The following is a 15,501-nucleotide window of genomic DNA, read 5'->3' on the forward strand; positions in this document are numbered from 1 at the left end:
CACTCGTGCTCGTGTTGAAAACCACTTTTCGCATTTGGTTTAGTATTGCAAAACCACTTTTCGCACTTTTGTTCGTGTTGCAAAACCACTTTTCGCACTTATGTTAGTGTTGAAAAACCACTTTTTGCACTTGTGTTAGTGTTGCAAAACCATTTTCCGAAATTGTGCTGGTGTTTAAAACCACTTTCCACACTTGAGCAAGTGTTGCAGAACTACATTCCGCACTGGTGCTGGCATTGAAAACCACATTCCACACTTGTGTTAATGTTGCAAAACCACTTTCCACACTTGTGCTGGCATTGAAAACCACTTTTCACACATGTGCTAGTGTTGCAAAACCACTTTCCGCACTTGTGCTGGCATTGAAATCCACTTTTTGCACATCTGCTTGTGTTGAAAACCACTTTTTGCGCTCCTGTTAGTGTTCAAAACCACTTTTTGCACTTGTGTTAGTGTTGCAAAACCACTTTCCATACTTGTGCTGGCATTGAAAACCACTTTCCACACTTGTGTATATGTAGCAAAACCAATTTCCACACTTGTGCTTGTATTTGAAACCAATTTCCGCACTCGTGTGAGTGTTCAAAACCACTTTCCGCAATTGGGTTCGTGTTGCAAAACCACTTGTCGCACTCGTGCTCGTGTTGCAAAGCCACTTGTCGCACTTGTGTTATTGTTGCAAAAACCACTTTCAGCACCCGTACTGGCGTTGAAAACCACTCATCGCACTTGTGTTGGTGTTGCAAAACCACTTCCGCACTTGTGTTGGTGTTGCAAAACGACTTTTCGCACTTGTGTTGGTGTTGCAAAACGACTTTTCGCACTTGTGTTCGTGTTGCAAATCCACTTTTCGCACTTGTGCTCGTGTTGTAAACCATTATTCGCATTTGTGTTAGTGTTGCAAAAACCAATTTCCACACTTTTGCTGGTGTGGAAAACCACAATTCGCAATTGGGTTAGTGTTGCAAAACCTCTCATCGCACTTGTGCTCGTGTTGAAAACCACTTTCCACACTTGTGTTAGTGTTGCAAACCACTTTCCGTACTCGTGCTCGTGTTGTAAAGCATTATTCGCATTTGTGTTAGTGTTGCAAAAACCAATTTCCACACTTATGCTGGTGTTGAAAACCACTTTTCGCATTTGGTTTAGTATTGCAAAACCACTTTTCGCACTTGTGTTAGTGTTGCAAAACCATTTCCCGCAATTGTGCTGGTGTTTAAAACCACTTTCCACACTTGAGAAAGTGTTGCAGACCTACATTCCGCACTTGTGCTGGCATTGAAAACAACTTTCCGCACTTGTGTTGATGTTGCAAAACCACTTTCCACACTTCTGCTGGCATTGAAAACCACTTTTCACACATATGCTAGTATTGCAAAACCGCTTTCCGCACTTGTGCTGGCGTTGAAAGCCACTTTTTGCACATCTGCTAGTGTTGAAAACCACTTTTCGCGCTCCTGTTAGTGTTCAAAACCACTTTTTGCACTTGCGTTAGTGTTGCAAAACCACTTTCCACACTTGTGCCGGCATTGAAAACCACTTTCCACACTTGTGTTAATGTTGCAAAACCAATTTCCACACTTGTGCTTGTATTTAAAACCACTTTCCGCACTCCTGCTAGTGTTCAAAACCACTTTCCACGCTTGTGTTGGTGTTGCAAAACCAATTTCCACACTTGTGCTTGTATTGAAAACCACTTGTCGCACTCGTGCTCGTGTTGCAAAGCCACTTTTTGCACTTGTATTAGTGTTGCAAATCTACTTTTCGCACGTGTGCTGGTGTTGCAAAACGACTTTTCGCACTTGTGTTAGTGTTGCAAAACGACTTTTCGCACTTGCGCTGGTGTGGAAACCCACAATTCGCAATTGCGTTAGTGTTGCAAAACCTCTCATCGCACTTGTGCTCATGTTGAAAACCACTTTCCACACTTGTGTTAGTGTTGCAAACCACTTTCCGTACTCGTGCTAGTGTTGTAAACCATTATTCGCATTTGTGTTAGTGTTGAAAAAACCAATTTCCACACTTATGGTGGCGTTGAAAACCACTTTCAGCACTCGTGCTCGTGTTGTAAACCATTATTCGCATTTGTGTTAGTGTTGCAAAAACGACTTTTCGCACTTGCGCTGGTGTTGAAAACCACAATTCGCATTTGCCTTCGTGTTGCAAAACCACTTTTTACACTTGTGTTAGTGTTGCAAAACCACTTTTCGCACGTTTGTTCGTGTTGCAAAACCACTTTTCGCACTTATGCTAGTGTTGAAAAACCACTTTTTGCACTTGTGTTAGTGTTGCAAAACCATTTCCCGCAATTGTGCTGGTGTTTAAAACCACTTTCCACACTTGAGCAAGTGTTGCAGAACTACATTCCGCTCTTGTGCTGGCATTGAAAACCACTTTCCGCACTTGTGTTAATGTTGCAAAACCACTTTCCACACTTGTGCTGGCATTGAAAACCAATTTTCACACATGTGCTAGTATTGCAAAACCACTTTCCGCACTTGTGCTGGCGTTGAAATCCACTTTTTGCACATCTGGTAGTGTTGAAAACCACTTTTCACGCTCCTGTTATTGTTCAAAACCACTTTTTGCACTTGTAAGTGTTGCAAAACCACTTTACACACTTGTGTTGGTATTGCAAAACCAATTTCCTCACTTATGCTTGTGTTGAAAACCACTTTCCGCATTCGTGCTAGTGTTGAAAACCACTTTCCACACTTGTGTTAGTGTTGCAAAAAACTTTTCGCACTCGTGCTAGTGTTTTAAACCATTATTCGCATTTGTGTTGGTGTTGCAAAAACCAATTTCGACACTTCTGCTGCCTTTGAAAACCACTTTCAGCACTCTTGCTTGTGTTGAAAACCACTTTTCGCACATGGTTTAGAATTGCAAAACCATTTTCCGCGCACGTGCTGGTGTTGAAAACCACTTATCACACTTGTGTTAGTGTTGCAAAACCACTTGTTGCACTCGTGCTCGTGTTGCAAAGCCACTTTTTGCACTTGTGTTATTGTTGCAAAAACCACTTTCAGCACCCGTACTGGCGTTGAAAACCACTCATCGCACTTGTGTTGGTGTTGCAAAATCACTTCCGCACTTGTGTTGGTGTTGCAAAACGACTTTTCGCACTTGTGTTGGTGTTGCAAAACGACTTTTCGCACTTGTGTTCATGTTGCAAATCCACTTTTCGCACTTGTGTTAGTGTTGCAAATCCACTTTTCGCACTCGTGCTCGTGTTGTAAACCATTATTCGCATTTGTGTTAGTGTTGCAAAAACCAATTTCCACACTTATGCTGGCGTTGAAAACCACTTTTTGCATTTGGTTTAGTATTGCAAATCCACTTTTCACACTTGTGTTAGTGTTGCAAAACCATATCCCGCAATTGTGCTGGTGTTTAAAACCACTTTCCACACTTGTGCAAGTGTTGCAGACCTACATTCCGCACTTGTGCTGGCATTGAAAACAACTTTCCGCACTTGTGTTGATGTTGCAAAACCACTTTCCACACTTCTGTTGGCATTGAAAACCACTTTTCACACATATGCTAGTTTTGCAAAACCACTTTCCGCACTTGTGCTGGCGTTGAAAGCCACTTTTTGCGCATCTGCTAGTGTTGAAAACCACTTTTTGCGCTCCTGTTAGTGTTCAAAACCACTTTCCGCAATTGGGTTTGTGTTGCAAAATCACTTATCGCAGCTGTGCTCATGCTGAAAACCACTTTCCACACTTGTGTTAGTGTTGCAAACCACTTGTTGCACTCGTGCTCGTGTTGCAAAGCCACTTTTCGCACTTGTGTTATTGTTGCAAAAACCACTTTCGGCACTCATACTGGCGTTGAAAACCGCTCATCGCACTTGTGTTAGTGTTGCAAAACCACTTTCGCACTTGTGTTGGGGTTGCAAAACGACTTTTCGCACTTGTGTTAGTGTTGCAAATCCACTTTTCGCACTTGTGTTAGTGTTGCAAATCCACTTTTCGCACTTGCGCTGGTGTTGAAAACCACAATTCGCATTTGTCTTATTGTTGCAAAACCACTTTTCACACTTGTGTTATTGTTGCAAAATGACTTTTCGCACTTGCGCTGGTGTTGAAAACCACAATTCGCAATTGGGTTAGTGTTGCAAAACCTCTTATCGCACTTGTGCCCGTGTTGAAAACCACTTTCCACACTTGTGTTAGTGTTGCAAACCACTTTCCGTACTCGTGCTGGTGTTGTAAACCATTATTCGCATTTGTGTTAGTGTTGCAAAAACCAATTTCCACACTTATCCTGGCGTTGAAAACCACTTTCAGCACTCGTACTCATGTTGAAAACCACTTTTCGCATTTTGTTTGGTATTGCAAAACCACTTTTCGCACCTTTGTTCATGTTGCAAAACCACTTTTTGCACTTGAACAAGTGTTGCAGAACCACATTCCGCACTTGTGCTGGCATTGAAAACCACTTTCTGCACTCGTGTTGAGGTTGCAAAACCACTTTCCACACTTGTGCTGGCATTTAATACATACCACTTTTCCCACATATGCTAGTATTGCAAAACCATTTTTCGCACTTGTGCTGTCGTTGAAATCCACTTTTTGCACATCTGCTAGTGTTGAAAACCATTTTTCGCGGTCCTGTTAATGTTCAAATCCACTTTTTGCGCTTGTGTTAGTGTTGCAAAACCACCTTCCACACGTGTGCTGGTGTTGTAAACCATTATTCGCATTTGCGTTAGTGTTGCAAAAACCAATTTCCACACTTCTGCTGCCGTTGAATACCACTTTCACTGCTCTTGCTTGTGTTGAAAACCACTTTCCGCACATGGTTTAGAATTGCAAAACCATTTTCCGCGCTCGTGCTGGTGTTCAAAACCACTTTCCGCAATTGGGTTCGTGTTGCAAAACCACTTATCGCACTTATGCTCGTGTTGAAAACCACTTTCCACACTTGTGTTAGTGTTGCAAACCACTTGTCACACTCGTGCTCGTGTTGCAAAGCCACTTTTTGCACTTGTGTTATTGTTGCAAAAACCGCTTTCGGCCTTCGTACTGGCGTTGAAAACCACTCATCGCACTTGTGTTAGTGTTGCAAAACACTTTCACACTTGTGTTAGTGATGCAAATCCACTTTTCGCACTTGTGTTAGTGTTGCAAATCCACTTTTCGCACGTGTGCTGGTGTTGAAAACTACAATTCACATTTGTCTTCGTGTTGCAAAACCACTTTTCACACTTGTGTTAGTGTTGCAAAACCACCTTTCGCACTTGCGCTGGTGTTGAAAACCACAATTCGCATTTGTCTTCGTGTTGCAAAACCACTTTTCACACTTATGTTAGTGTTGCAAAACCACTTTTCGCACGTTTGTTCGTGTTGCAAAACCACTTTTCGCACTTATGTTAGTTTTGCAAAACCACTTTTTGCACTTGTGTTAGTGTTGTAAACCATTATTCGCATTTGTGTTAGTGTTGCAAAACCATTTCCCGCAATTGGCTGGTGTTTAAAACCACTTTCCACACTTATGATGGCGTTGAAAACCACTTTCAGCACTCGTGCTCGTGTTGAAAACCACTTTTCGCATTTGGTTTAGTATTGCAAAACCACTTTTCGCACTTTTGTTCGTGTTGCAAAACCACTTTTCGCACTTGTGTAAGTGTTGAAAAACCACTTTTTCCACTTGTGTTAGTGTTGCAAAACCATTTTCCTCAATTGGCTGGTGTTTAAAACCACTTTCCACAATTGAGCAAGTGTTGCAGACCTAAATTCCGCACTTGTGCTGGCATTGAAACCACTTTCCGCACTTGTGTTAATGTTGCAAAACCACTTTCCACACTTGTGCTGGCATTGAAAAACCACTTTTCACACATATGCTAGTATTGCAAAATCACTTCTGCACTTGTGATGGCGTTGAAGTCCACTTTTTGCACATCTGCTTGTGTTGAAAACCACTTTTTGCGCTCCTGTTAGTGTTCAAAACCACTTTTTGCACTTGTGTTAGTGTTGCAAAACCACTTTCCCTCCTTGTGCTGGCATTGAAAACCACTTTCCACACTTGTGTATATGTAGCAAAACCAATTTCCACACTTGTGCTTGTATTTGAAACCACTTTCCGCACTCGTGTGAGTGTTCAAAACCACTTTCCGCAATTGGGTTCGTGTTGCAAAACCACTTTCCACACTTGTGCTGGCATTGAAAAACCACTTTTCACACATATGCTAGTATTGCAAAACCACTTTCCGCACTTGTGCTGGCGTTGAAAGCCACTTTTTGCACATCTGCTAGTGTTGAAAACCACTTTTTGCACTTGTGTTAGTGTTGCAAAACCACTTTCCACACTTGTGCTGGCATTGAAAACCACTTTCCACACTTGTGTTAATGTTGCAAAACCAATTTCCACACTTGTGCTTGTATTTAAAACCACTTTCCGCAATTGGGTTAGTGTTGCAAAATCACTTATCGCACCTGTGCTCGTGTTGAAAACCACTTTCCACACTTGTGTTAGTGTTGCAAACCACTTGTTGCACTCGTGCTCGTGTTGCAAAGCCACTTTTCGCACTCGTACTGGCATTGAAAACCACTCATCGCACTTGTGTTTGTGTTGCAAAACCACTTTCGCACTTGTGTTGGGGTTGCAAAACGACTTTTCGCACTTGTGTTAGTGTTGCAAATCCATTTTCGCACTTGTGTTAGTGTTGCAAATCCACTTTTCGCACTTGCGCTGGTGTTGAAAACCACAATTCGCAATAGTCTTCGTGTTGCAAAACCACTTTTCACACTTGTGTTAGTGTTGCAAAACGACTTTTCGCACTTGTGCTGGTGTTGAAAACCACAATTTGCAATTGGGTTAGTGTTGCAAAACCTCTCATCGCACTTGTGCTCGTGTTGAAAACCACTTTCCACACTTGTGTTAGTGTTGCAAACCACTTTCCGTACTCGTGCTGGTGTTGTAAACCATTATTCGCATTTGTGTTAGTGTTGAAAAAACCAATTTCCACACTTATGCTGGCATTGAAAACCACTTTCAGCACTCGTGCTCATGTTGAAAACCACTTTTCGCACTTTTGTTCATGTTGCAAAACCACTTTTTGCACTTGAGCAAGTGTTGCGGAACCAGATTCTGCACTTGTGCTGGCATTGAAAACCACTTTCTGCACTCGTGTTAATGTTGCAAAACCACTTTCCACACTTGTGCTGGCATTGAAATCCACTTTTTGCACATCTGCTATGTTGAAAACCATTTTTTGCGGTCCTGTTAGTGTTCAAATCCACTTTTTGCGCTTGTGTTAGTGTTGCAAAACCACTTTCCACACGTGTGCTGGTCTTGTAAACCATTATTCGCATTTGCGTTAGTGTTGCAAAAACCAATTTCCACACTTCTGCTGCCGTTGAATACCACTTTCAGCGCTCTTGCTAGTGTTGAAAACCACTTTCCGCACATGGTTTAGAATTGCAAAACCATTTTCTGCGCTCGTGCTGGTGTTCAAAACCACTTTCCGCAATTGGGTTCGTGTTGCAAAACCACTTATCGCACTTGTGCTCGTGTTGAAAACCACTTTCCACACTTGTGTTAATGTTGCAAACCACTTGTCGCACTCGTGCTCGTGTTGCAAAGCCACATTTCGCACTTGTGTTAGTGTTGAAAAACCACTTTTGCACTTGTGTTAGTGTTGAAAAACCACTTTTCGCACTTGTGTTAGTGTTGAAAAACCACTTTTCGCACTTGTGTTAGTGTTGAAAAACCACTTTTCGCACTTGTGTTAGTGTTGAAAAACCACTTTTCGCACTTGTGTTAGTGTTGAAAAACCACTTTTCGCACTTGTGTTAGTGTTGAAAAACCACTTAAGGCACTTGTGTTGGTGCAGGAAACCACTTTTGCACTTGTATTAGTGTGGAAAAACCACTTTTCGCACTTGTGTTAGTGTTGAAAAGCCACTTTTCGCACTTGTGTTAGTGTTGAAAAACCACTTTCGCACCTGTGTTAGTGTTGAAAAACCACTTTTCGCACTTGTGTTGGTGCAGGAAACCACTTTTACACTTGTATTAGTGTGGAAAAAACACTTTTCGCACTTGTGTTAGTGTTGAAAAACCACTTTTCGCACTTGTGTTGGTGCAGGAAACCACTTTTGCACTTGTATTAGTGTGGAAAAAACACTTTTCGCACTTGTGTTAGTGTTGAAAAACCACTTTTCGCACTTGTGTTAGTGTTGAAAAACCACTTTTCGCACTTGTGTTAGTGTTGAAAAACCACTTTTCGCACTTGTGTTGGTGCAGGAAACCACTTTTGCACTTGTATTAGTGTGGAAAAACCACTTTTCGCACTTGTGTTGGTGTTGAAAAACCACTTTTCGCACTTGTGTTAGTGTTGAAAAACCACTTTTCGCACTTGTGTTGGTGCAGGAAACCACTTTTGCACTTGTATTAGTGTGGAGAAAACACTTTTCGCACTTGTGTTAGTGTTGAAAAACCACTTTTCACACCTGTGTTCGTGTTGAAAAAGCACTTTTCGCACTTGTGTTAGTGTTGTAAAACCACTTTTCGCACTTGTGTTGGTGCAGGAAACCACTTTTGCACTTGTATCAGTGTGGAAAAACCACTTTTCGCACTTGTGTTGGTGCAGGAAACCACTTTTGCACTTGTATTAGTGTGGAAAAAACCACTTTTCGCACTTGTGTTAGTGTTGAAAAACCACTTTTCGCACTTGTGTTAGTGTTGAAAAACCACTTTTCGCACTTGTGTTGGTGCAGGAAACCACTTTTGCACTTGTATCAGTGTGGAAAAACCACTTTTCGCACTTGTGTTGGTGCAGGAAACCACTTTTGCACTTGTATTAGTGTGGAAAAAACCACTTTTCGCACTTGTGTTAGTGTTGAAAAACCACTTTTCGCACTTGTGTTAGTGTTGAAAAACCACTTTTCGCACTTGTGTTAGTGTTGAAAAACCACTTTTCGCACTTGTGTTGGTGCAGGAAACCACTTTTGCACTTGTATTAGTGTGGAAAAACCACTTTTCGCACTTGTGTTGGTGCAGGAAACCACTTTTGCACTTGTAATAGTGTGGAAAAACCACTTTTCGCACTTGTGTTAGTGTTGAAAAACCACTTTTCGCACTTGTGTTCGTGTTGAAAAACCACTTTTCGCACTTGTGTTAGTGTTGAAAAACAACTTTTCGCACTTGTGTTAGTGTTGAAAAACCACTTTTCGCACTTGTGTTGGTGCAGGAAACCACTTTTGCACTTGTATTAGTGTGGAAAAAACCACTTTTCGCACTTGTGTTAGTGTTGAAATACCACTTTTCGCACTTGTGTTAGTGTTGAAAAACCACTTTTCACACTTGTGTTGGTGCAGGAAACCACTTTTGCACTTGTATTAGTGTGGAAAAAACACTTTTCGCACTTTTGTTAGTGTGGAAAAAACACTTTTTGCACTTGTGATAGTGTTGAAAAAGCACTTTTCGCACTTGTGTTAGTGTTGAAAAACCACTTTTTGCACTTGTGTTGGTGCAGGAAACCACTTTTGCACTTGTATTAGTGTGGAAAAACCACTTTTCGCACTTGTGTTAGTGTTGAAAAACCACTTTTCGCACTTGTGTTAGTGTTGAAAAACCACTTTTCGCACTTGTGTTAGTGTTGAAAAACCACATTTCGCACTTGTGTTGGTGCAGGAAACCACTTTTGCACTTGTATTAGTGTGGAAAAAACACTTTTCGCACTTGTGTTAGTGTTGAAAAACCACTTTTCGCACTTGTGTTAGTGTTGAAAAACCACTTTTCGCACTTGTGTTAGTGTTGAAAAACCACTTTTCGCACTTGTGTTAGTGTTGAAAAACCACTTTTCGCACTTGTGTTGGTGCAGGAAACCACTTTTGCACTTGTATTAGTGTGGAAAAAACACTTTTTGCACTTGTGTTAGTGTTGAAAAACCACTTTTCGCACTTGTGTTAGTGTTGAAAAACCACTTTTCGCACTTGTGTTGGTGCAGGAAACCACTTTTGCACTTGTATTAGTGTGGAAAAACCACTTTTCGCACTTGTGTTAGTGTTGAAAAACCACTTTTCGCACTTGTGTTAGTGTTGAAAAACCACTTTTCGCACTTGTGTTAGTGTTGAAAAACCACTTTTCGCACTTGTGTTGGTGCAGGAAACCACTTTTGCACTTGTATTAGTGTGGAAAAACCACTTTTCGCACTTGTGTTAGTGTTGAAAAACCACTTTTCGCACTTGTGTTAGTGTTGAAAAACCACTTTTCGCACTTGTGTTGGTGCAGGAAACCACTTTTGCACTTGTATTAGTGTGGAAAAAACACTTTTCGCACTTTTGTTAGTGTTGAAAAACCTCTTTTTGCACTTGTGTTAGTGTTGAAAAACCACTTTTGGCACTTGTGTTAGTGTTGAAAAACCACTTTTCGCACTTGTGTTGGTGCAGGAAACCACTTTTGCACTTGTATTAGTGTGGAAAAAACACTTTTTGCACTTGTGATAGTGTTGAAAAACCACTTTTCGAACTTGTGTTAGTGTTGAAAAACCACTTTTCGCACTTGTGTTGGTGCAGGAAACCACTTTTGCACTTGTATTAGTGTGGAAAAAACACTTTTTGCACTTGTGATAGTGTTGAAAAAGCACTTTTTGCACTTGTGTTAGTGTTGAAAAACCACTTTTTGCACTTGTGTTGGTGCAGGAAACCACTTTTGCACTTGTATTAGTGTGGAAAAACCACTGTTCGCACTTGTGTTAGTGTTGAAAAACCACTTTTCGCACTTGTGTTAGTGTTGAAAAACCACTTTTCGCACTTGTGTTAGTGTCGAAAAACCACTTTTCGCACTTGTGTTGGTGCAGGAAACCACTTTTGCACTTGTATTAGTGTGCACAAAACACTTTTCGCACTTTTGTTCGTGTTGAAAAACCACTTTTGGCACTTGTGTTAGTGTTGAAAAACCACTTTTGGCACTTGTGTTAGTGTTGAAAAACCACTTTTCGCACTTGTGTTGGTGCAGGAAACCACTTTTGCACTTGTATTAGTGTGGAAAAAACACCTTTTGCACTTGTGATAGTGTTGAAAAACCACTTTTCGAACTTGTGTTAGTGTTGAAAAACCACTTTTCGCACTTGTGTTGGTGCAGGAAACCACTTTTGCACTTGTATTAGTGTGGAAAAAACACTTTTCGCACTTGTGTTAGTGTTGAAAAACCACTTTTCGCACTTGTGTTGGTGCAGGAAACCACTTTTGCACTTGTATTAGTGTGGAAAAAACATTTTTTGCACTTGTGATAGTGTTGAAAAAGCACTTTTCGCACTTGTGTTAGTGTTGAAAAACCACTTTTTGCACTTGTGTTGGTGCAGGAAACCACTTTTGCACTTGTATTAGTGTGGAAAAACCACTTTTCGCACTTGTGTTAGTGTTGAAAAACAACTTTTCGCACTTGTGTTAGTGTTGAAAAACCACTTTTCACACTTGTGTTAGTGTTGAAAAACCACATTTCGCACTTGTGTTGGTGCAGGAAACCACTTTTGCACTTGTATTAGTGTGGAAAAAACACTTTTCGCACTTGTGTTAGTGTTGAAAAACCACTTTTCGCACTTGTGTTAGTGTTGAAAAACCACTTTTCGCACTTGTGTTAGTGTTGAAAAACCACTTTTCGCACTTGTGTTAGTGTTGAAAAACCACTTTTCGCACTTGTGTTGGTGCAGGAAACCACTTTTGCACTTGTATTAGTGTGGAAAAAACACTTTTTGCACTTGTGTTAGTGTTGAAAAACCACTTTTCGCACTTGTGTTAGTGTTGAAAAACCACTTTTCGCACTTGTGTTGGTGCAGGAAACCACTTTTGCACTTGTATTAGTGTGGAAAAAACACTTTTCGCACTTGTGTTAGTGTTGAAAAACCACTTTTCGCACTTGTGTTAGTGTTGAAAAACCACTTTTCGCACTTGTGTTAGTGTTGAAAAACCACTTTTCACACTTGTGTTGGTGCAGGAAACCACTTTTGCACTTGTATTAGTGTGGAAAACCACTTTTCGCACTTGTGTTAGTGTTGAAAAACCACTTTTCGCACTTGGGTTAGTGTTGAAAAACCACTTTTCGCACTTGTGTTGGTGCAGGAAACCACTTTTGCACTTCTATTAGTGTGGAAAAACCACTTTTCGCACTTGTGTTAATGTTGAAAAACCACTTTTCGCACTTGTGTTTGTGCAGGAAACCACTTTTGCACTTGTATTAGTGTGGAAAAACCACTTTTCGCACTTGTGTTGGTGCAGGAAACCACTTTTGCACTTGTATTAGTGTGGAAAAACCACTTTTCGCACTTGTGTTAGTGTTGAAAAACCACTTTTCGCACTTGTGTTAGTGTTGAAAAACCACTTTTCGCACTTGTGTTCGTGTTGAAAAACCACTTTTCGCACTTGTGTTAGTGTTGAAAAACCACTTTTCGCACTTGTGTTGGTGCAGGAAACCACTTTTGCACTTGTATTAGTGTGGAAAAAACACTTTTCGCACTTGTGTTAGTGTTGAAAAACCACTTTTCGCACTTGTGTTGGTGCAGGAAACCACTTTTGCACTTGTATTAGTGTGGAAAAACCACTTTTCGCACTTGTGTTAGTGTTGAAAAACCACTTTTCGCACTTGTGTTAGTGTTGAAAAACCACTTTTCGCACTTGTGTTAGTGTTGAAAAACCACTTTTCGCACTTGTGTTGGTGCAGGAAACCACTTTTGCACTTGTATTAGTGTGGAAAAACCACTTTTCGCACTTGTGTTAGTGTTGAAAAACCACTTTTCGCACTTGTGTTGGTGCAGGAAACCACTTTTGCACTTGTATTAGTGTGGAAAAAACACTTTTCGCACTTTTGTTAGTGTTGAAAAACCACTTTTCGCACTTGTGTTAGTGTTGAAAAACCACTTTTGGCACTTGTGTTAGTGTTGAAAAACCACTTTTCGCACTTGTGTTGGTGCAGGAAACCACTTTTGCACTTGTATTAGTGTGGAAAAAACACTTTTTGCACTTGTGATAGTGTTGAAAAACCACTTTTCGAACTTGTGTTAGTGTTGAAAAACCACTTTTCGCACTTGTGTTGGTGCAGGAAACCACTTTTGCACTTGTATTAGTGTGGAAAAACCACTTTTCGCACTTGAGTTAGTGTTAAAAAAACACTTTTCGCACTTGTGTTAGTGTTGAAAAACCACTTTTCGCACTTGTGTTGGTGCAGGAAACCACTTTTGCACTTGTATTAGTGTGGAAAAAACACTTTTTGCACATGTGATAGTGTTGAAAAAGCACTTTTTGCACTTGTGTTAGTGTTGAAAAACCACTTTTTGCACTTGTGTTGGTGCAGGAAACCACTTTTGCACTTGTATTAGTGTGGAAAAACCACTTTTCGCACTTGTGTTAGTGTTGAAAAACCACTTTTCGCACTTGTGTTAGTGTTGAAAAACCACTTTTCGCACTTGTGTTAGTGTTGAAAAACCACATTTCGCACTTGTGTTGGTGCAGGAAACCACTTTTGCACTTGTATTAGTGTGGAAAAAACACTTTTCGCACTTGTGTTAGTGTTGAAAAACCACTTTTCGCACTTGTGTTAGTGTTGAAAAACCACTTTTCGCACTTGTGTTGGTGCAGGAAACCACTTTTGCACTTGTATTAGTGTGGAAAAACCACTTTTCGCACTTGTGTTAGTGTTGAAAAACCACTTTTCGCACTTGTGTTAGTGTTGAAAAACCACTTTTCGCACTTGTATTGGTTCAGGAAACCACTTTTGCACTTGTATTAGTGTGGAAAAAACACTTTTCGCACTTTTGTTAGTGTTGAAAAACCACTTTTCGCACTTGTGTTAGTGTTGAAAATCCACTTTTCGCACTTGTGTTGGTGCAGGAAACCACTTTTGCACTTGTATTCGTGTGGAAAAAACACTTTTCGCACTTGTGTTAGTGCTGAAAAACCACTTTTCACACTTGTGTTAGTGTTGAAAAACCACTTTTCGCACTTGTGTTAGTGTTGAAAAACCACTTAAGGCACTTGTGTTGGTGCAGGAAACCACTTTTGCACTTGTATTAGTGTGGAAAAACCACTTTTCGCACTTGTGTTAGTGTTGAAAAGCCACTTTTCGCACTTGTGTTAGTGTTGAAAAACCACTTTCGCACTTGTGTTCGTGTTGAAAAACCACTTTTCGCACTTGTGTTGGTGCAGGAAACCACTTTTACACTTGTATTAGTGTGGAAAAAACAGTTTTCGCACTTGTGTTAGTGTTGAAAAACCACTTTTCGCACTTGTGTTGGTGCAGGAAACCACTTTTGCACTTGTATTAGTGTGGAAAAAACACTTTTCGCACTTGTGTTAGTGTTGAAAAACCACTTTTCGCACTTGTGTTAGTGTTGAAAAACCACTTTTCGCACTTGTGTTAGTGTTGAAAAACCACTTTTCGCACTTGTGTTGGTGCAGGAAACCACTTTTGCACTTGTATTAGTGTGGAAAAACCACTTTTCGCACTTGTGTTGGTGTTGAAAAACCACTTTTCGCACTTGTGTTAGTGTTGAAAAACCACTTTTCGCACTTGTGTTGGTGCAGGAAACCACTTTTGCACTTGTATTAGTGTGGAGAAAACACTTTTCGCACTTGTGTTAGTGTTGAAAAACCACTTTTCACACCTGTGTTCGTGTTGAAAAAGCACTTTTCGCACTTGTGTTAGTGTTGTAAAACCACTTTTCGCACTTGTGTTGGTGCAGGAAACCACTTTTGCACTTGTATTAGTGTGGAAAAAACACTTTTTGCACTTGTGATAGTGTTGAAAAACCACTTTTCGAACTTGTGTTAGTGTTGAAAAACCACTTTTCGCACTTGTATTGGTGCAGGAAACCACTTTTGCACTTGTATTAGTGTGGAAAAAACACTTTTCGCACTTTTGTTAGTGTTGAAAAACCACTTTTCGCACTTGTGTTAGTGTTGAAAAACCACTTTTCGCACTTGTGTTGGTGCAGGAAACCACTTTTGCACTTGTATTCGTGTGGAAAAAACACTTTTCGCACTTGTGTTAGTGTTGAAAAACCACTTTTCGCACTTGTGTTAGTGTTGAAAAACCACTTTTCGCACTTGTGTTAGTGTTGAAAAACCACTTAAGGCACTTGTGTTGGTGCAGGAAACCACTTTTGCACTTGTATTAGTGTGGAAAAACCACTTTTCGCACTTGTGTTAGTGTTGAAAAGCCACTTTTCGCACTTGTTTTAGTGTTGAAAAACCACTTTCGCACTTGTGTTAGTGTTGAAAAACCACTTTTCGCACTTGTGTTGGTGCAGGAAACCACTTTTACACTTGTATTAGTGTGGAAAAAACACTTTTCGCACTTGTGTTAGTGTTGAAAAACCACTTTTCGCACTTGTGTTGGTGCAGGAAACCACTTTTGCACTTGTATTAGTGTGGAAAAAACACTTTTCGCACTTGTGTTAGTGTTGAAAAACCACTTTTCGCACTTGTGTTAGTGTTGAAAAACCACTTTTCGCACTTGTGTTAGTGTTGAAAAACCACTTTTCGCACTTGTGTTGGTGCAG

The sequence above is a fragment of the Myxine glutinosa genome, chromosome 2, assembly GCF_964187855.1.
Source record: "Myxine glutinosa chromosome 2, kmMyxGlut1.1, whole genome shotgun sequence".
Lineage (NCBI taxonomy): Eukaryota > Metazoa > Chordata > Myxini > Myxiniformes > Myxinidae > Myxine > Myxine glutinosa.